Below are 21,420 nucleotides of genomic sequence, written 5' to 3'. Positions count from 1 at the left end.
GCTTTTTGGCCTAGGCAGCTGGTTGACAGGCTGGAGCGGATGGAATATGGAGCAAGAGTGCCCAAAGTACCAGCAGCTGAGGCAGTAACTGCCAGCCACCATTTTGATTGACTGAACATCCCCCAATCCCTTCCAAACCAATTGAATGCCACCATTGGAGTCACTTCAGTGAGGGCTCCGGAACAGCAAGGGGGCTGGCCAAGGAGCAGAATAGTAGTGCTAAGGTGATCTACAGTTGTTTATATTGCACTAGTGTTCTAATTTTTTTTAAACAAAATGTTGTAGTCTAAGAAGAAATTGAAGAAATAGAGGGAAAAGAGAGAAGAACAGTTGAATGATGACGTTGTGTAGATTCCACTGTAAAAAGTAAAATGTAGATGTGTACAGGCACCCTGCAAAAAACAACAAAGTGTGGTTATTCCAGAGTCAACTCCTAAAGTCATTCTACAGAATACAGTTTTCCTCTGAATACAGTCATCAGAATAATGCCAATATCTGCAGGGAAAGTACCAACCGAATCAGCCCTGACATTAAACAGACTGCATATTTCACAGCATCTGTGAGCATGCTGCAACCAAATGGAGTCCTTCACAGATTTTGGAATGCTTTCTTGTAGTTTAGCTGTGCTACAAAGAATCCCATGATGAATCATTCATTAGAGTGGATTGGGACACCCCACCCCCAAAGATGCTTTAGCGGACATTCAGGACTATTTTCAAAGCAGTGTGTGCATGTAATGCCAAGAATTTTCCTTTTCTAGAGGTTCTTGAAAGTGGATTAAATTTCACATACAGTGACAGCTAAAATAAACATCCAACTGCTGCCATAGACTTCACTAAGCTATATTGAATTAAGGTTTTAGGTTTTGGAAACTGTTTTAAGAAGATGCTGGCTAAGAATCTTGGCCTTGAGCTTTTATTAAGATATATTTACTGGCAGTAAACAACGCACAGAACTATCTAGAAGTTTTCCTGTTGAAGCCTCTATTCAGTGATCATTTTTATCCCTGTCTTTAAAGAGTGCTTCTGAATGGGAACTGTTTGCAGGGAGAACTATGGGAATTGCATGATAATAGACAAAGTTTGTGTTATGTGACTGGGAAGGAGGGGAGTGCCCACTCTGGTTCTTTTTGTGATACCAACTGCTTAATGAGACCTTTTCAGATTTATTAACTGTATTGTTAACTGGGGAAAAGGCCTTCAACTTATATAATTTTGCAGCATGGTTGAATAAAGTTATTCTGAAAACTCTATTCTTCTTTTGCATGTAGAACTGGAGGGGAGAGCTTTAGGAAGTTTAGAGGGTGAGCTTGTCTACGATGGTGGTAATGTTCTGAAAACGGAGGCTTGCACAAGCAGCTAGTAAACTGTACATGGATGAATTTAAGGAGAGGCTGGATGTCCATTTGTCAGGGATGTTGCAGTTGCAGCTGCATTGAGATCCTGCACTGAGCAGGTGGTTGGAGTAGATGACCTCCAAGATCCCTTCCAATTCTATAATTCTGTGATGCTTACTTGTCTGGCTGTCTTACTTGTCTACTTAGTTGTTTATTCAGAACTACTGTTGCCTGTGTTGGCTGCAGCTTCTCCATAATCACAACTTGTACATGCATAGATTAACTTATTTTTTGTCTTAATTAAAAAGCATTTCAAAACCGCTTGATATCTAAAGAAAATCTCTAAGCAGTATAAAAATACAATATAAAAACAATACAACAGTATAATAAAAAAGAGATACATCATAAAACCCAGTAAAACAGCATTATCAAAACAGGTAAAAACAAACATTCACTAATAATGGGATACAATCTTATGGGTTAGGGAAAGCCTAGGCAAAAACATATGTATTTTGGTTGCCTTACTGTTAAATGGTCTTCAACAGGCAGGCTGTGACTCACAGTCTGACTTAAGGTAAGTTGTCCCAGCAGCACCATGCCCATCTTTTAGAAAGGGAGAGGGAAAGTGAATGAGAGAGAAAGAAGCAATAAAGATTAAACTGGATAGATTGGAAAAACAAGAGAGACAGAAAAGCAGGCAGGTATACAAAGCAAATTTTTATAAAATAATATAAGCAAAAATGATAAATGGGACTCAAATTGTAGGCTGAGGTTAAAAGTACATGCTGGGTCATGTACTGCCAGTGCCACAGACCACCTTCCTCTGTATAGACCAAGCCGATTTTTAAGACCCTGTTGGTAGCTCTATGAACACAGGGATTGCCATTTATTGACAACATGGAAGTGGGTCTTCTTGGTGATAGCATCCACTCTTTGGAATGCCTCCTTTGTGGGGCAGAAACAGGAATGACCTTTAAACACTTCTTAAAAACTTACACATTTATCCAAGCTTTCCTGGACTCTGACTCAAAACTTTTGCTCTGTTTTGTACACTGCTCAGATTTATGTGTGATATATAGTTTGGTTTTTAGGAAGCTTTACTGAGGGCCATTGTTATATTTATATTGTTTTTATTTTATTTATTTATTTATTTGTTAGATTTTTATACCGCCCCACTAGCATAGCTCTCTGGGCGGTGTACAACAAGAGTACAAATATATACAAAAATTCCATAATATGATACAACAAAAACATATAAGAGGATAAGAAATCTAAAATCAATTACAGCAAACTTAAAACAAATTTAAAGTTAGATTAAAATGCCATAGAAAAGAGGTTTTATTACATAATATAAGCTGTTTTATTACATTAAATGGTATAATTTTTAAAATAAATAAATAAGAAAGCCATGCTTTCACTACTATGCTTCCAGTACTTCCTAGCCTATAAATAAAACTCAACAAGAGTGCGTCACTGGCTGTGAGTCACCCATTTGCAGGATGGATAGTCAAGAGAGGCAATGCTAGCCCAAATGTAATGCTAGCCCAGTGGATCTCATCTCACTGACTTGTTCCTAGATAAACATACTGAGACAACTCTGGGTTCTTTGTCTGGGTCCTTGCCTTGCCTTTCTTTGTGAGGGCTTCCCTGTTTTCTGGGAGCCCTTCCTTCCCACCTACCTGGCCACCCTTCTGCCTGTCACTTCCCTGAATCCTTGTCCCACTTTCCTGAGATGACATCAGTTTCCTAAGTGTAATTGCCAACAAAAGGAAATAGCAAGGGACACAAACACAATCAACAGAACACTGCTTCCTAACACAATGATGGAACTCTTTTTGCTGGAAAATGTCATCAAAGGCCTTTAACCAGCATCCAATGAGTCAGGAAGCCTCTGAAGCCCTATTATGTCAGTGATTTAGCCTGAGTCCTCTTTCATCTTTGTGCATGAGGCAGACATTTGGACTATATTTCACCTACTCTGTTTTTCCTTTAGCTAACCTGTTGACTTGTTCTACTTACCCTGGTTTACATTTGAACTGCTCCGTAGGGACAAAGGTCACAATGTTAGTCACACACAGAGTGGATGAAAGTGAGGCCTTCTATAAATGGCTACTGTGTCTCCATTGTTCTTTGATCTTTATATGGAAAGGCCTAGCTGTCTCCCCTTATTTTCTAGTACTGGGTGATTTAAGAGTTGCCTTTGAGCTCTTTAACATTATTCTTGTGACAAATAGGAGATATCTCTTCCACAGCTGTGTGTGTTGTGAGAGATCTGATGTCAACCCTTGTATCATGAATTGCTTTCATCCAGCACAGGCCAGCCAGCTCTTAAATAACATCCATCAAACCTTGCATGGTCCCTCAGAGACATTGTTTTCAGCAGTTATTCAGAGGGGTGTGGAGTGGGGGTAGAAGGGAAAGGAACTACTGATAGGTACTGGCAAAAGGAGAGAGATTTAAAGGCTTGCTATGCCAATAAATTAGCAAGCAGACAGCTAAAGACTAAAGGAAAATTAACATTTTCATTAGCTGTCCAAATATTTTCAGAATTAATTGCTTGGAACATGCTCTGCCCTGAAAAAGAATACTCCTGACCTACATTTCACCATAGGAAGGACTTTCTTTGCTGGAAAGAAAGGAAGAGTGAGACAATTTGCTTGGGCTCCACCTAGTGGGCTTTTGTTTCAGACATGGGCCACATTCGCACCATGTAGTTATTCCACTATTATTCCCCTTGAAACAGGCACGGCTTCCCCCAAAGAATCCTGGGAGCGGGAGTTTGTGAAGGGTGCTGAGAGTTATTAGGAGTATTTCCCTCACAGAGCTACAATTCCCCAAGTTGCTTAACAATAAATCCCTCTTCCCAGAGAACTCTGAGAATCATAGGTTTATGAGGGGAATAAGGGGTCTCCTAACAACTCTCAGAGCCAGTGTGGTGTAGTGGTTAAGGTGTTGGACTACGACCTGGGAGACCAGGGTTCAAATCCCCACACAGCCATGAAGCTCACTGGGTGACCTTGGGCCAGTCACTGCCTCTCAGCCTCAGAGGAAGGCAATGGTAAACCCCCTCTGAATACCGCTTACCATGAAAACCCTATTCATAGGGTCGCCATAAGTCGGGATCGACTTGAAGGCAGTCCATTAACAACTCTCAGCACCCTTCACAAACTACATTAGTGAAGTAAATGTATGGTGTGAATTTAGTCATGGTTGCATTCATGGTTGCTGTCATATTGTCATGGACTCCAGGGTTTGAACAGGGAAGCTGAGATTTATCCTACTGAGCTACCACAGTCAATATGGACCCAAGGACCAGAGGCCTTTTTAGGTGTCCAGTGTTGAAACTGAAGCCTCAGAATTGGCCAGGCCTGGTATTCATGATTCAAGGAACCTGGCCTTTTTTACTTTGCCCAGTCAACAGAGCAGCATTTTAATTTGTTCTCCGTGCAGAGGCTGCAGCTAATGCAGAATGCAGCTGCTAGACTGGTAAGTGGGGCAGCCCAATGTGACCATGTAACACCCATCCTGAAAGCACCACACTGGCTGCCAGTGAGCTACAGGGGCCAATTCAAGGAATTAGTACTAGCATACAAAGCCCTAAATGGGGTGTGATAAGATGATGGTCTCACTTGCTCTTCTCAATCTCTATACCTCATCCCAATCGGTAGATGCCCTCTTTTCTCTCCATTTACTGGTTGGTGTTGGAATCTGGACATCTCCCTGAAGGGCCTTCTCTGTCCCTCTATAAATGCCATTATGTAGATCCTTTTGTGAGACTTGTACACCTGTAACAACCCTACCTCTTATTATTGTATGATATGGCTGAATTTCTGTTTTCCCCAACCCATATTTTTTTGTGTGAAAAATATTCCTGGGTTTTTGTTTCTTTGCTTTGTCTTGAGGATTTAGAGGTTCTACCTTAGATTCATGTAAGCTTCAACCTGCTGGCTAAAGAGTAAGATTGGAAAACTCATGTTAATGGACTCTACAAATGTGAAAAAGGAAAATTCCATGTTAGGGATCATTAGGAAAGAAATCAGAAATAAAACTGCTAATATTATTATGCCATTTTATAAATTTATGGTGCAACCACACTTGGAATACAGTGTACAATTTGGATTGCCACATCTGAAAATGGATATTGTAGAAATGGAAAAGGTACAGAAAAAAGGCAACCAAAATGATCATGGAGCTGGAGGAACTCCCCCCAAAAAAGGTTACAATGATTGTGGCAATTTATAGATTTTTTTCTGCTTCTGGGGAAAGTACTTCTTCCTATAGCACATAGTTAAACTATGAAAGGCACTGCTTCAAAATGTGATGTCCACCAACTTAGATGCCTTTTAAAAGGGGGATTAAACCAATTAATGTCTCTAAGGCTATCAATAGCTGCTATTCATCATGGCTGTATACCAGCGGTTCGCAAACTTTCCCCCCACCAGATCACTTGAAAATCACTGAAGGTCTTGGCAGACCACCTGAAGATTTTTCTGCCTGTTGTAGCAATTATACTGCATTGTGCTAGATGCTGTATGGTTTTTAAATTTATTTTTATTGCTGCTTCCATAGAATTGAACTCAAATTGTTACACAATAAAATACAATATACAAAATAAAACAGCAATAAAGATACAATTAAAAATCAATACAAATATGTAATGCGATGGATTAAAAATCAATACAAATATGTAACGCGATGGGAGGAAGGGCAGGATATAAATCCACCAACATGCCATGGACCACCTGAATGGTCCACGGAGCACATCTCAAGGATCAGATGCAGCACCCCTCTGAATACTAGTTGCTGGAAAACAACAGTGAGAGAGGGTTATTGAGCTCATGTGCTGCTTTGGGCTTTCCATAGGTATCTGGTGAGCCATTGTGGGAAATAGTATGACAAGTGGATGGCAAATGTCAGCATTTTCAGAATGGGCACAGTCTGACTAGATAGACAGACAGACAGACAGATGCATTAGGCTTGTACAATATAGCTCACCCTTATCCTGTCATTTTACTTCTGAAAAGTAGTCAATGTTATTTTTTGCTGCCTCTAGCAAACAGTTCAGAAGCCCCCTTTTCTCAAATACCCATATAGTTCTGAAACTGATTGCAAAGCTGATTGAACCTTGTTTGGAGACAAAAATATGCCTTCACACACAAAGAGGAAACGTACTTCCATCCATGATTTTTCTGTTATGGACTGATCTCCTGAAATAGAAACAATTCATAACCATTATAAACAGGTACAACCCCACTCAAGCAGAGAGGTCGGGGAAAATACATGCCACCATTTGCCAGGTCTGTGCACTCGCTTTCTGGATGACCCTGCTAATTGAATTTCTCATGGTGTTGGTAGAGGCTATTCTGGTACTGACATCTGTCCCCAGTGGACTGAAAACACTAAGTAATTTCATTTGGCTAGTTAACAGCTGTCAGATGATAAGAGTATTCAGTCACTGCCAGGTTTGTGTGGATTTGAACCAGGAGCTTCAGAATGAAAGACTCATATGTCATCATTACCCTGGTCCCTTGAGATGTGCAGTTCCCCCGTCAGCAGCAGATGTCTGGTGTGTCAGTAGCAAAAAGATGTGAGCAAACGTCTAAAAAGGACATGATGTATGGTTTTTGAAGAAATTTAGCCCTGAGTGTGTTGTACTGATTTACAAGGAAGTTAATTCCAGTAGTGGGTTTAATGCCACCTGGAAGGAAGTTTAATTTAAATCAGTAATCTACTCATGACCCAGGTTCAAATAAAGGATAGGTGTTGGAAAACTAGGTTGTTAGTCACAAAGCTCACTTGATAGCCTAGGGACAAGCTGGGGCTGGGGGTAGCCATGTCTAGATCTAGGCTTAGAAGGATATGCTTTCCAGTTTGGGGTCCCTAATGTCAACAGTTGGAAGTTGGAACTGGAAATAAAGGAAGAGTGGTGGCTAGTGCCCATTGGGACTGGTAGACCAGAAGGCAAGGAGACTAGCAGTAGGTGGTGGTAGAGCCAATAAGGAGGTTCGTTCTTCACAATATAGGAAACGGACCTTTAGTGTGGCGGCACCTACCCTGCGGAATTCCCTCCCCTTAAATATTAGGCATGCACCATCTCTGTTATCTTTTCCGCACCTTTTGAAGACTTTCCTCTTTCAATAAGCCTTTTAAGTTGAGACCTATCCCAGTCTGCATCTGTGTTAGAATTGCTTTTAATATGTTTTCTTTAATAATATGTTTTTAACCCTTTTTTTAAAAAAAGATGTTTTAAAAGCTTTTTTAAAAAATGTTTTTAACGTTGTTTTGTTTTAATGTATTTTAAGGTCTTTTTATGATGTTTTAAAGTGTTTTTAGCATTTCTGTTTGCCTCCCTGGACTCCTGCTGGGAAGAAAGGGGGGGATATAAATCAAATAATAAATAAATAAATAAATAAATAACAGATGGAGCCAACTAATTCTTTTGCCTCGTCCTGCTGAATTCCATAAAGGCAAAACAGAGACTGAGGAAGAAGCAGAGAGCCAGGGCCACCCTCTAGACGGGTTGTAAGTAAAAAGACAGGTGGACTGGGAGGAGTCAAAACTGTGGTTGGTTGGGCAGTGTCCCATTGGGCTCCTTCCGGGAGGAAGGGAGGGATATAAATCAAATCAAATAAATAAATAAATAAAATTTGTTCTAATGGACTAGCCTCCACTGCATAGGAAGCTGCCTTATGCCAGGTAGGGTTGTTTGTCCACCTGATTATCCAGGGTCTCAGGAAGTCTTTCCCATCACCTGCTACCTGATCCTTTTAACTAGAGTTACCAAGAATTCAGCCAAGGGCCTTTTGCATGTGCAACATATGCCCTACCAGCAGTGGCAACTGGTGGCTCCATGTCAGAGGGGCAGTGGAATCTGCTCTGGATTTTAGTCTGAACTTTCAAGGAGCTGTCCATGATGCTTCGTTGGACAGTTCCTTGAAAGTTCGAACTAAAACCTGGAATGGATTCCACTGCCCCACTGACATGGAGTCATCAGTTGCCACTGTCCACTAGAGAAATACGATCCCTCCCTAAATGGAGTGTGGGGGGGTAGAAGCTGTGAAAACTGGCAATGCTAAGGAAGCTAGAAGAGGGATAATCAAGTGCAGACATTACTGCTCTGACGACAAGACAAAGGTTGAAAGCCAGGCTTCTGGTATTTATAGTAGGCCTGCCCAATCCTGAAGTTTCCTACTGACTGCCAATCACAGGGGTGAATGTTACATAACCCTATTCCCTCATATGCCTGAAGAAAGCTTTTAAAATCTAAGCACAAGCAGGCTAAGGAAGTTCATTTTGCTAGATCCCAGTCTCAGGACAGGATTCCCAGTTCAAGCCCTGACTGTCACTGTCTCTCTGCCTAATCTACCTTGCAGGGCTGGCGTGAACACTATGAACTCCTAGGATGAACTGCAGCATACAAATGTGGTAAATACATATATAAGTAAAGGGTGTCACACTGCACTTGTTCAAATCAATGGACAGATTCCCAACGTTTTCAACAGATGCAAATACATGAACAAGAATTCACATGCTAATTATATCAAGGTGTGAAAAACTAATTCCCATCCAGAGATGAATCTGACCTATAACAAGCTCACTACAATTTTGCACTGGAATGTGTCTTCAGTGCCTATTATCAGCCCTGGAATACTTGAAGTGATAATTAGGTAAGGAGTATTTCTTGACAATGTACCCTGTCCATTTTCCCCAAGCCACTGAGTAAATAGTTACTGTAAACTGCCCAGAGAGCTTCGGCTATGGGGTGGTATATAAGTACAATAAATAAATAAATAACTTCCAACAAGCCCCATCCTATCGAGCATTAAGATACAGATGTTCAGATCAGCAGGCCTGAGAGCTGATATTTATCTGTCATTTTAGAAATTTAGCACTGTTCTTGTAACATAGGTGCTGTACTTTTTATGGGAGACACAGAAAATATAAAGGTGATCAATTTTATGGGACTAGTTGTCTCAAAGGCTGAGAACAGTAAGAGTGTTGGGAAATGGATAAGATCAACAGCACAACCTGCTCAGGCAATATGAGAGCCTTTTGTTAGCTAGCTACATTCAGAGGTGCAGCAGTAAATTTTGATGTGAAAGAGCTCATAATGGCCCCTACAGCCTGCCGCCCAGGAGAATGCAAAAATGCAAACTGAGTTGATCCTTATATACACATACAAGCATGCACCCCTCAAAAAGCAGCAGAACATAGCATAACAGCTGACAGTTGTAGAACAGATGTTTATAGAATAAACTGCACTTGTAAAACACATTGAGCTGTAACAAAAGATTTCCAGCTAGCTGAAATGCAACCATTAGCTTTGCATTACAAATGCAAACAATCTTGCATAGGAATCCAGAAAAAGAGAGAAATATCTAGACTCTGCTTGATTATCTTTCTCATTCTTTAATTTTATGATAATCTGTCACAGCAGCAGGAAAACCTGAAAGCAGCATTATCACCTCATTCACTTGCGAAAGCAAGAAGGGCCCATCCTTTACCCTGCAGATGATGTAATTGCTACTTCTCTAGAACAAGCTACACTATCCTCCTTTCCCCCTTAGCTACATGAAGTCCCCCAAGGATTGGTATTGGGACCTGTGCTTTGTAACTTGTTCATAAATGATCTAGAGTTAGGGGTGAGCAGTGAGGTGGCTAAGTTTGCTGATGATACTAGTTTGTTCAGGGTTGTTAAAACAAAAAAGATAGCCAAAGTCAGAGGTTCCTATATACACCTCTCTCCATCCAGGCAAGTAAAAGGTGTTATCACAGTTCAAGAACACTTTCAGCTCTGCAAAATCATTCAAGGAGGGCATGGAGCATGACAGGTGAAACATGGGGCCTGAGAAGAAGGCATGTGGCCTTGGGAGGAGGCATGGCCTGGGGAGAGTCCCGAAGCCCAGACAGAATGGCCTGGAGGGCCACATTTGATCCCATGGGTCTTAGGTTCCCCAGGTCTGCCTCACATCTTCAGGCCATTTTCTATATTCCTCAAACTATCTAGGTTGTGAAAAACCAGGCATGGACATGTTTCTTCTATCTTTTTTATTTTTTTGCTCTGCCAGAAGGATAAGTTTGAAAGCTTGATGCTTAAAAGTCTGGACTCTGGGGTCATGACATCTATTGGGCACTACATTCCTGGAATGGAATGTTGGCCAAGACCCACCATCATGATTGTTTTTGAGGTTCTGAAGAAGATAGATATGTGTGTCCCCTGAGCTGAGATAAGGTTCTGACACAGGAGCAAGTGGAATCTGCAGTATTGGAGCCCTTTTGGACAGGTTGTCTTCTGGGGAGTCAGGCTCAGGCTTTGCCTCAGGTGGTACTAGGGTTGCCAGGTTCAGGGCCTGAGACTGATCCTGTATCTTTAGGAGAAGAGAAAGTCAGCCAAGTGCAGGTGTTCTTGCAACACTGTAATGGGAAAAACCACAAGGTGGAAGTTGTGCAGGGGGAAGGGAGAATTCCACCTTGTGGTTTTTCCCAATACAGTGTTGCAAGAACACCTGCACTTGGCTAACTCACTCTTCTCCTAAAGATATAGGATCAGTCTCAGGCCCTGAACCTGGCAACCCTAGGTGGTACTGAGTCCTCAGGATCCTCATTTGTGCTAGTGGCCAGGATCCTGCTGCTGCTCATCTTCAGAGGTGGTCTCATCAGGACTGACATCTGAGTCCTGGTGTGTCCTGACAAGTTGTAGACCTGATAAGTATGTGATGTATACTTGTGAGAAGTATATGGTATGTGATATGTACTTCAGTAAACATATACTGAAGTTTGACCAGCAAATTTAGAAGGAGAAATAGCATCACAATTGCAAGCATCATTGATGCTCTCGGTGAAGAACAGGTAAAAAATACCACAGATTCTACCGAGACTACAACTGTCTTTAATCCTACGAGAAAGAATGTGATTCACATTTAAACAACATGAGGCATGGCCACATTTTGGAGAAAATGTTGTATGTGAACCATTTCAAGACATCGGAGGCAGAAAAGCCGTATTTAAGGGGGGGGGAATTATCAGAGTCCCCAAAGTGAGTCACAATTGTTGGAAGTGGGGCAAGAGCAACTCCTGTTTTGTTCTTTTGTTTGTGCTCCAGAAGGAAGATAGAGCTAGGGTCCTCCAGATGGATAGGCTTGTTTACCTTTACCTGTGATGCTCTGACTGACTTCCTTCTGTCGCTAGACTGTGACACCTTTAGGGAAGCTTACCTGCCCCTCCTCCTTCCACCCTTTCCATTCCATTCTTCTCTGGCTGTCCGTGAGAGAGGAGACATCCCTTTGTCTCTGCTCTCTCTCCGAGCATGGGGCTGACTCCTACACCTGGGACTTATGCCTCCAACTTAGCTAGTTAGTTAGAACTAGGTATGCCTTTTCTATCTACTATGTATTTCTCTAAATAAAGTAGCTTTTCTTATTTTACTAAGTCTCCAGTCTCAGTGATGCTGTTGCAGGGTAAAAGCCTGCTTTCTTTGGCAAACGCACGCACACGCTGGCACACTCGCATTTCAACATCTGCTGTTACTCTCTGCTGCTGTGCTGCTGCTTTTAAACAAAATTAAGCAACACAACTACACACAGCGCAACAACAACAATAATAAAATATACTCATTCCATTAAAAATTTCACAGTTTGAAAATGAAAACCATGAAAGACGTTGAGCAGCCATGTGACGGTATCTTCATCTGTCTCTCTCCCTTTCCTACTCTCTCCCACAAAAGGCAGCTGGTTATAGAACCAAACCACACATGGCACAAGCGACATAAGTTACATCTCAGGTGTTAAAAAGCAACAACACTTTAAAACAGGTTCAGGGGATTCAGAATTTGATTGGATCAGTGGTGCTGTGAGAAAGCAGGTAAAACTCTTTCCCCATTCCATTTCCCTGATCTAAATAATTTCTGCTCCCTCCTCCAAAAGCTGCCATCAGCCCAGCAAGGAGAAGAATACTGTATAGGTACATGTGCTAAATAAGCATCAGGTTCCCGGTTCAAGGCCTGAAGTTCCTAGACTGGAATTGTTATAGTTCTGCATTTAGTACAGCATCATTTATGGTGCTGCATAAAATTAAACAGTAACCATAATAGTCATATCTCGGCTTAGACAACCTAGACTAGAGTCTAACTGGGCCTTAGGAGGAGAGGAAGGGACATCAGGAGATGGATGCTCTCACTTATCATACTCTACTCTTCATAAGTGAGCAGCTGCTAGACAAACTGTAAAGGCAGGGCTGTCCTCCTGGATACTGGTGTTGCTGGTGCTTTCCTGAATGGCGTGGCAATGAGGCTGGGGTTGCACAGTTGCACTGGAAGGACAACCAGATTAATGGTGGTGCCTGTATGGAGCTGACCTCCTCTGCCTCAACCAGTCAGCAGCAGCAATGCCTGTGTCAGAAGGGCGACTCTGTGGCTCTGTCCCTTCACACATACCGCTATCGCTGTGAGGGAGCTTCCGGCCTTTTGAGTCTAGATATGAAAGGGCAAGTTGCTAATTACCATTATCATTAGCTTTAGGGCTACTTTGGGATATTAATTGGTCTCTTGGTAAGGTTTATGCTCACTTAATTTTCACTGATACATTTTAAATTAATTGTTCATTGTTGAACCGTTATTGCTGTAGTGATATTATTATGATGGTTACTGTATTGTATTTAGACTATTTTTTTTGTAAACGACTTTGAGCACAAATCTGTGGAAAATGCAGTATTTAAATAAACTGACTGGCTGAGCCTTGGATTTAAATGAGTGTGGCGAAAAAACAAAACTAAAATCAACATCATGAAGTGACAGGCATATGGAGCTTTAATAAGATGCCTCACCAAGAGACAAGTTGCTGTTGCACTAAAACCAGTCACATTTTATTTATGTATTTATTTTCATTTTTAAAGCTCTCTTCATCACACAGGATCCTTGGGCAGTGTATAAATATTTAAATCAAAACTAAAAGAATATAAACAACAAAGAATCACTGAATGAAAACCAATACAATCAACTCAGAATATTCAGCATTCGAGGGTACCCAACAATTCTGCAATGGATTTAACAAACAACATTCCTCCCCTATCCCCCTCTCACAAAGGGTTGGGTGAAAAGTTGCACCTGAGGCTGTTGCACAAAAGGGGGAAAGCGAGATAGCTGGATCTCCAAGGGGAGGGAGTTCCACAACTGGGACACTATCTCAAAGAAGACCCTATCCCACATCACCACACAATGGGCTATGCTCATTTTGTGAGACCCTGAGAAGGGCCTTCTCTGCAGATCGCAAGATTTGTGCTGGCAGATATAGGGAGACCTTGAAAAAAGGATGATGTGGTTCTAGTGCCACTTGCGGCTCTCTCTTGGCTTAGCTATTAAAAAGAGATTCTCTCACACAATAATATTCACTAACAGCATATGAAATACTATCCAGGTCTTATTAAGAGTTCATCAGTGCTCTGTAGGCACTCCTAATGCTTAACACTACTAGATGAAAATAATTTATTACTGTGGCTACAATCCATACATCATTTTATGCAAAGTTGAGTAATTTTATACATTTATGCAGAAATTTGCTATAGGACCTACAAAGACAATGTGCTGGTTCTGTTTTGGTTTGACTGTATTCCTATCACACTGTCTCCATCTGGTTTTCTCATCAGAGAGGATGTTGACATTATCAAAGCTTCTGTTCTCTGGATGCCTCTCAGATCTCTAGAGCTTGAATATGAGAAGAAAGTTTAATTATTTGCACTGAAAGTCAGCATGAGATAAGGAGTTCTGTATGGCTTCAAATGTGAAGGCACTATATATAGCTTTTTGACTGATAAAAAATCTGACCTATGGCACATTTGCACTGATGACTATCCATCTACCTATCTATCTATATTCTGATATTAGTGTGCACAGAGGATGTAGCAGACATCTTAGCTGGACAAGGGCCTTGGTGGCCCAGACAGGAAGCAGGGCCCAGTGCTTCCATCTGTATTAGGGTTGGGGAACCTCAGGCCTGGGGGCATGGAGCAGGGGGTTGGACTTGATGGCCTTATAGGCCCCTTCCAACTCTACTATTCTATGATTCTATGAAATATGACCCTCCGAGCCTCACTGTCTGGCACACTCTGATAAAGGAGCTTTTGCTTGTCTGGATGGATAGAGAAATGTGTGTGATATCTAAGTTTATATCTGCACCAGTACTCTTCTTAAAATTTCAGATTGTCATTATTGCTACTCTTACACACACACTTCCTCCTCTAGGGATATAGGGTTTAAATTTTTAAAAATGTATAGGTCTAAGAATATTGAGAAGGTGCATAATGCACAGATGCTGTTAGTTAAGCTAAGTAGGCTAGTGCCTGAATGAGATACAAGGAGGGGGATGCTTTGATTCTTCTTCAGGATTTAAATGTGATTAATATATGATAAATAAATTATAAAATAAATAAATGTAAGGACATGCAACTGTATAGCTTAGCATGTTTAAGGTGTGCTAAAAGCAGTGGAGCCTGGAAGCTGATGTCTTTCTCTTGTACACAGCTGGCATACCAGTCTGTAAAATAAGGAAGAGAGGTGTGGATGTGGCACCATCAGTTTGCCTGCTCCTTCCTTGCTCTATGAAAAAATAACCTGTACAGTAATACCTCAGCTAATGAAATACATGCATTCCAGGACATTACGTCTTTAACAGACACTTTGGGACCAGAGGTACGAATAACATGGAAAGAATAGGGATACACCACAAAAAAAGAAGAGCAGTTCAACATATTTCAGCAAACCTTTTATGCAAAACTAACAATATGCATGTCTGAAATGTCAGGTAAGCTTTGCATACAGATCACTTGAATGCTTCTTCCAAAATGCATCCAGGGATGCCCGCCTTGCCTTTTATCTATTATCATGTGGCATCTTGCTATAGCAATCTAAAGCTGTGAGCACAGTTCTCCTCTCTGTTCACTCAAGCAAGCAGGCAAGCAAGGGGCAGGGGCCCCCTCTGCCATCCTCCCCTTCACTTGAGCAGATGCATCTGCAGTAAACAGTGCTTACACGGCACCTGAAGTTCCTGTGTTACCTGGCATGGAGTGCCATTCCAGTCACACGTCAGAGAGCTGCCTGCAAAGCCACAATCCAGCAGACAAGGAGCCACATTCTGACTATGTCAGAGTGTGCCCCCCGCCATGCCCCCCGCACCCCCAAAAAAGACTTTGTTAAAAGAAGCATTACCCCCTGAAGGATTTGTTAACTGAGGTATTGCTGTATAGGTAAATAACGTAACAGCATTAATTGGGGCCTTTGGAAGAGTTTGCTTGCATGCAATACTGAGTTTGTCCTGTAGAGGGAATGTTTTGGTAAGAATTCAGTAATGTTAAAGGTGCAACTTAGAATTCCAGACTTGATGTGAAACATTTTTTAAAAACACACATGCTAATACAGAAATATATTTAAAAAACCAGTGCTTAACCTATCAAGGCTTTCCACATTGACTTTCCTCTTATCATGTGTGCTGACATCCTTACTCAATACTATACATGTTCATTCTTTAAGCCTAAAACATATTTACCTGAATTTGTTCTACTGAGTACAGTAAGGCTTACCTGAACTTCTAATGAGTATGTTTAATAAGACTGGGGTCCAAAGCGGGTTCAGCAACAATGATACAAAATGCAATCAGATGTCTCTATCCTATGGTGGAAATCTAAGCAGATTCTATATCCAATACACACTTATCAGGGAGTAAATTCTATTTAACTCAGTAGGATTTACTTCTGCATAGATATGAATGCTCTGTAAGGCAGCAATCCTATCCCCACTAACATGGAGTAAGCCCTATTTAACTCTGTGGGACTTAAATCTGAGTAAAGGATTGTGCTGAAAAAGCTGTTGATTGTCTAACTAATTCACAGAAATTATTAAAGTGATTATTGCAATACTATAAATGCTGTAGTAACTGAGATGACACTTCTGTGAGTATTTAATGGTGATAATGAGCTATCTGTTCTTTGAATAAAGCTACAAAGCCTGAATCAAGTAAAATGTAAAAAATGGTTTGCGATAGCACCATCAATACTCACTCCTCCCTTATACAAGGCCAGGGCCAAATGCAGTTAAAACCTATTTACTATTATTTGATTGCACCAATTAATAATGTTTCTGGTAACTATTAAGGCTAGTCCTGATTGCTTGTACAGCTTTTTTAATTTGTAAAAGGTTTTTCAATCGTTATTGCATTTGTGTTGTCACAAACTGGCTCTTACGGCACGACAAGCTGAGATTCTGTGAGAACAAACCTAAATGCTTTAGCAGCGTGGAAGGAGGAAGGAGCACATGAGTTTGAATCTCACTTGGGCTCCTTCCAGCTCATGCACATAGTGCAGCTAAACCATGGTTTAATGTTACATACAAATCATCTCAATGGATTCACAGCAGAACTGGGACTTGACCTTCAGCCTCATTAATCCAAATGTGGCTTACTATGGACCATACCTGATCCAAAAATATAAATAAAAAAAATTAAGACTAATATTCGAGTTTGAACTGATGCTCTATTGCATCTGCCACATAAAAAATAGCACTACGCTCAAGGACCTTGACTCCTGTGCAAAAGGCTTTCTACAACTATGCAACACCTGTGTCTTTATTGTGCAAAAACAATACAAAGAGAGCAAATTGTCCTGTTGTTTGAAATCTTATATGAACATTCCTAAGTCCCTGTTTTTTTAACACCTACATTTGTGCTTAAATATTGCTAACATAAAATAGATAACAGTAAGGAAAAATATATATGAAATAAATAGAATGCTGAAAAATGTACCACTGTTTCTCACAGACAGACCAACCACGGCTGAATTAATTTCCATTAATTCAAAAAAATCATGCTGCAGGGTAAATCCAGCCCTATGAGCTTTCTACAATTCTTATCATATTAAGTGTTGCTCAGTAAACCCATCCCTGATTAACAGAGGAGTGAGTGAATGTGATAGGATTTGATGTCATATTTACATAGGTATGAAAAGTTTAGTGTGGCATGCACATTAAAAATCCGTTTCACTTACAGCTTAATGAAGGTCCCCTGGCCAAATATGAATGTTTGTTCTATTGCTTATTAACAGCCCTTTTTTCCCTGTCACAAATTAGTACAGAAAAAAACATTAAAAATGCAATTTCCTATGAGACAGAGACAGGAATTGGCTTTGTTAGCTTGCTGAATACAATAGATAAGTCCAGATTTAGAAAGGTGGAAACAGGATGTATGTATTTTATCATAAGCATTGACAATCATCCTTTTATCTCTAACATGACATGAATGTCCTGGCTGCACTTTAGCAATGTGCCCAAGTATATTCTGATTGGTGAGATGAAAGATGAAAAGTGGGTTTTTCAGAGAGCTGATGGTGGTAAGGTAGATGTGTACACTCATCTCACTGTTGTTTCCCTTCACAATTAAAACAGCTACTAACTAAAAAGACCGAAACAGATCAATATCTATGTGTCTGGATAGGCTTGCCTCAACAAAAAAGTTTTAAGCAGGTATAGAAAGAAATATAGCAAAGATGCCTGCCTGATGATAATAGGCAAGGAATTCCAAAAAGTAGGTGCTGCCACACTAAAAGAACGATTTCTTACAAGTATGGAATGAGTGTTACGTGGCACCTGTAGCAGTATGTGTTCTGCAGATGAAGTGCTCGAATGGGCACATATGGGGTAAGGCGTTCTTGCAAGTAAACTGGTCCCAAGCTGTTAAGGGCTTTATATAACAATAGTAACCCTTTGAACTTGGCCCAGTAACAAATTGGCAACCAGTGAAGATCTCTGAGCAGAAGGGTTATATGCTGACAGAGTCTCAGGATTATGCACTAATTGCACTTTCCGGGTCAAGTACAAGGGAAGCCCCACATAGAGTGCATTGCAATAATCCAGTCTTGAATATTGATATTACACACATGAACAGTTGTTTTGAATCCACAGTCTTTATTTAAGATGTATTTATTTAACAGATTTTAACACCTTTCAGTGGTCTTGCCCTCACAAGGCATTTTACAACAGTTATAGCTAGTTCAAAAATGATAATTATATAATTATGAAATAACATTTAAGCATTAAAATAACATTATAAAGATAGGGGCAGCTAAAAAGAATTGTGCAGCTTGACTGAACCAGCTCTGCCTACCCTACCTCACAGGGCTGTTGCAAAGATAAAAGGGGAGAGGGCCAGGAAGAATAGCAAGGTGCAAACATATCATGTCATATTCACAAACCATGCCATGAGGGGGCGACATGCACAAAGGCAGTCCTCCCTTGCTTTAATTGCAACATTCCATAGGCCAGATATTTTACAGCAACAGACCAAATGAACGAACAAACAAAACTTACCAACACACACAAATACAAATACTGTGTACTCTAAGCATGTAAAAGCGAGCAGGCAAGCACACTGCTGCTGCTGAAAGCTATACACTTATTCAACTCATATGATATGCAGACAAGCAGGTAAAGGCAGCTATTTTCAGCACTTGTAAGAGGTTCTTCTTCTTCTGGAATTTAATGGTGAATCAAAGGCCCTATCACTTGCAAGCGGTCCTAGCTATTATCTAGGTCAACAATTCCCTCATCAATCACATTTATTGGCCAAAAACCTGAAAGGGTGGGGACTGGAGCAGCTGGCTACTAGCTCATTTAACAGAAGTTGGGGGGGGGGTAATATTTTGGTGTATATCTTTTGACCCAGAGCACTTAGGAACTTAATTTTTTTTTAAAAAAAATGAAAGCTAAGAGAAACGGACCTTTTTTACGGCCCTGTAGTTAACCATTAAGCAGCATAGGATTGCATGTAAGAGTTGCTATGATTGCAAATCTATAACAACATCCATGTTGGCAGGATGATAATAATAAAATGATGATGTTTTCTACAGCACCTAGATCTTGAGGTGGCTAATAACAACTATAAAGCACCTCAAAATCTGGATGTTGTGCAAGCCATCTGTATTCTTTTCATTTGCAATCTTTACAGCATCCCTTAAGGCAGCTTCAAGCAAAAGTCCTTGGCAGGGACTGAGACTGAGAGACAGTGACTTGCCTTAAGGCTACCAAATAAGCTACTAGTTGAAGTAAAAATCTCACTTTGGAATTCCTGGTTCATGTCTCACATTCTTAGCCAATGCACTACACCAGCTCCAAGGTGATAAAGTCACAGATCCTGTGACCATGCTGTACAAATGCTTTGAGTGTGCCCAAGGTCAAGTAATTCAGGGAACTTACACAAAGCATTGCTTACTTCCTCTGGGAAGGGTTATGATGACTAGAGCCACACAGAGCTCATTCCTAGTGTTCAGAGCATTTCACATATATGAGTAGTCCTTACAATGGCCCCTGTAAGGCAGGCCACTGTTGTTATTACCCTTCCCTCATCCCCATAATCCAATAGTAGTTTACCTAATATAACCTACTGAGCTTTGGCAAGATTTAAACTTCCCAACTCACAGTCTCATAGCCACTTCTCACTAGAAGTGCCAAGGACTGAACCTGTGATCTTTACACAGGTTCTGTGCTCTGCCAGGGAGCTAAAATGTCTCATCTCCACCTCTCTCCACCTCTCTCTCTCTCTCTGTGTACATAACCTCTCTCTCTGTGTACATAAGAAGAGCCTGCTGGATCATGCCTGTGGCCCATCTGGCCCAGCTTCCTATTCTCAGTGGCTCAGCAGATGCCTATGGGAAGCCCAAAAGCAGGACCTGAGTGTGACAGCAACGCTCTCCCAACTGTGATTCCCATCAACTGGCATGCAGAGGCATATCGCCTCCAATAACAGAAACAGAACATAGCCATGGTGGCTAGTAGCCATTGACAATTTGTGGACAAGCAGGTGTGGAATTCAGGGGGTATCCCAGTAGTTAACCTTTTACTTGCATCATGTTATCAGCATTTAACCTTTTACCTGTGATAAATTAATAGCAAAACAGATTTTTTAAAAAAGTTTCTGTTTATTGTTTATCTTAATTGAATGAATGCACACATCATTAAATAGCCTACTGCAGAGCCAGTGTGATGTAGTGGTAAGGTGTTCGACTATGACCTGGGAGACCAGGGTTTGAATCCCCACATAGCCATGAAGCTCACTGGGTGACCTTGGGCCAGTCACTGCCTCTCAGCCTCATGAAAACCCTATTCATAGGGTTACCATAAGTCGGAATCGACTTGAACGCGGTACATACATACATAAGCTCCAGAGTAGATCCGTTCTGTTTTTTAATGCTTTGATTAGCTTGCCTCTTGGCTTGGGAGCTTAATGCCGAATGCTGGCCCACGAAGGAGCCACAATTCAGACAGCCTGCGAAGGGTTGTGGGGCGCGTACCTTTTTCTTGAGTCAGAATCCCACCCGTGGCGCTACGTGGTTACTCAGCCCTATTCTGTGAAATATTCCTCCCTTCTCTTCACCATTCTCCTGTTTCTGCCTGCTCGGATGTTTTCTCTCTTCTGATCTGAATCCGGAAAGCAGAAAAGTTGGGTCTGCCCACCATCAAACTTAACCATGCCACACGCTATCCTTAACATGGAGCCCCCCACCCCCAGTGCTTGCACAGAAAGAGAGACGGAGAGAACGAGAAAGACCCGATGCGTTTAATGTGGAATAATAATAACTAATAATAATAATAATAACAATAATATCATCACGCAACAACAGAGGATGTGGTTTTATTTCCCTTGCGCTCGGCGGGGCAGTTTCCCTTCCCTATGCATACGTTTCCAGTGTCTGCAGTTCTTCCCTACTCTGGGTTAGGAGTAGAGGTGACTTTTAGAAAGAAGAGGGGGAGAAAAAGAGAGGGAGGAGGGGCGGGGAGCCTCCTTTTGTTCATAGGCAGAGCGCGGCTGCGGCGGGGTGGGGAGCGTGGCCCCTTTAAGAAAGGCACGGCGCTCTTACCTTTCCCTTTGTACCTGGCTTTTTCGAAATGCTCCCTTGCAGCCCTCTCATTGGCTGAAAGGGAAAAAAGCACCGCTCCCCGGTAACCTGATCCAAGGCGGAACAGGAATGGAACCTGAACAGAGATGGGGCACGGAGAAGAGACGTACCCCGGTCATCTGATTGGCCAATCACGAAGCAAGGGGAGGAGCCTA

General features: G+C 41.4%; 1 long non-coding RNA gene across 1 annotated transcript; it reads right to left on the bottom strand.

Annotated features, from left to right (window-relative positions):
- Nucleotides 1-252: 252 nt before the first annotated feature.
- On the bottom strand, nucleotides 253-21,401 carry LOC133377662 (uncharacterized). Its single transcript, XR_009760763.1, has 3 exons — nucleotides 21,227-21,401; nucleotides 1,862-1,939; nucleotides 253-392 (listed from the first exon to the last, which is right to left on the bottom strand). It is a non-coding gene; the product is annotated as an uncharacterized LOC133377662 (long non-coding RNA).
- Between the last annotated feature and the right edge of the window lie 19 nt (nucleotides 21,402-21,420).

Source organism: Rhineura floridana, chromosome 2 (genome assembly GCF_030035675.1).
Source record: "Rhineura floridana isolate rRhiFlo1 chromosome 2, rRhiFlo1.hap2, whole genome shotgun sequence".
NCBI lineage: Eukaryota > Metazoa > Chordata > Lepidosauria > Squamata > Rhineuridae > Rhineura > Rhineura floridana.
The sequence above is the reverse complement of the archived record's forward strand: the minus strand, read 5'-3'. Positions and strand labels throughout refer to the sequence as shown.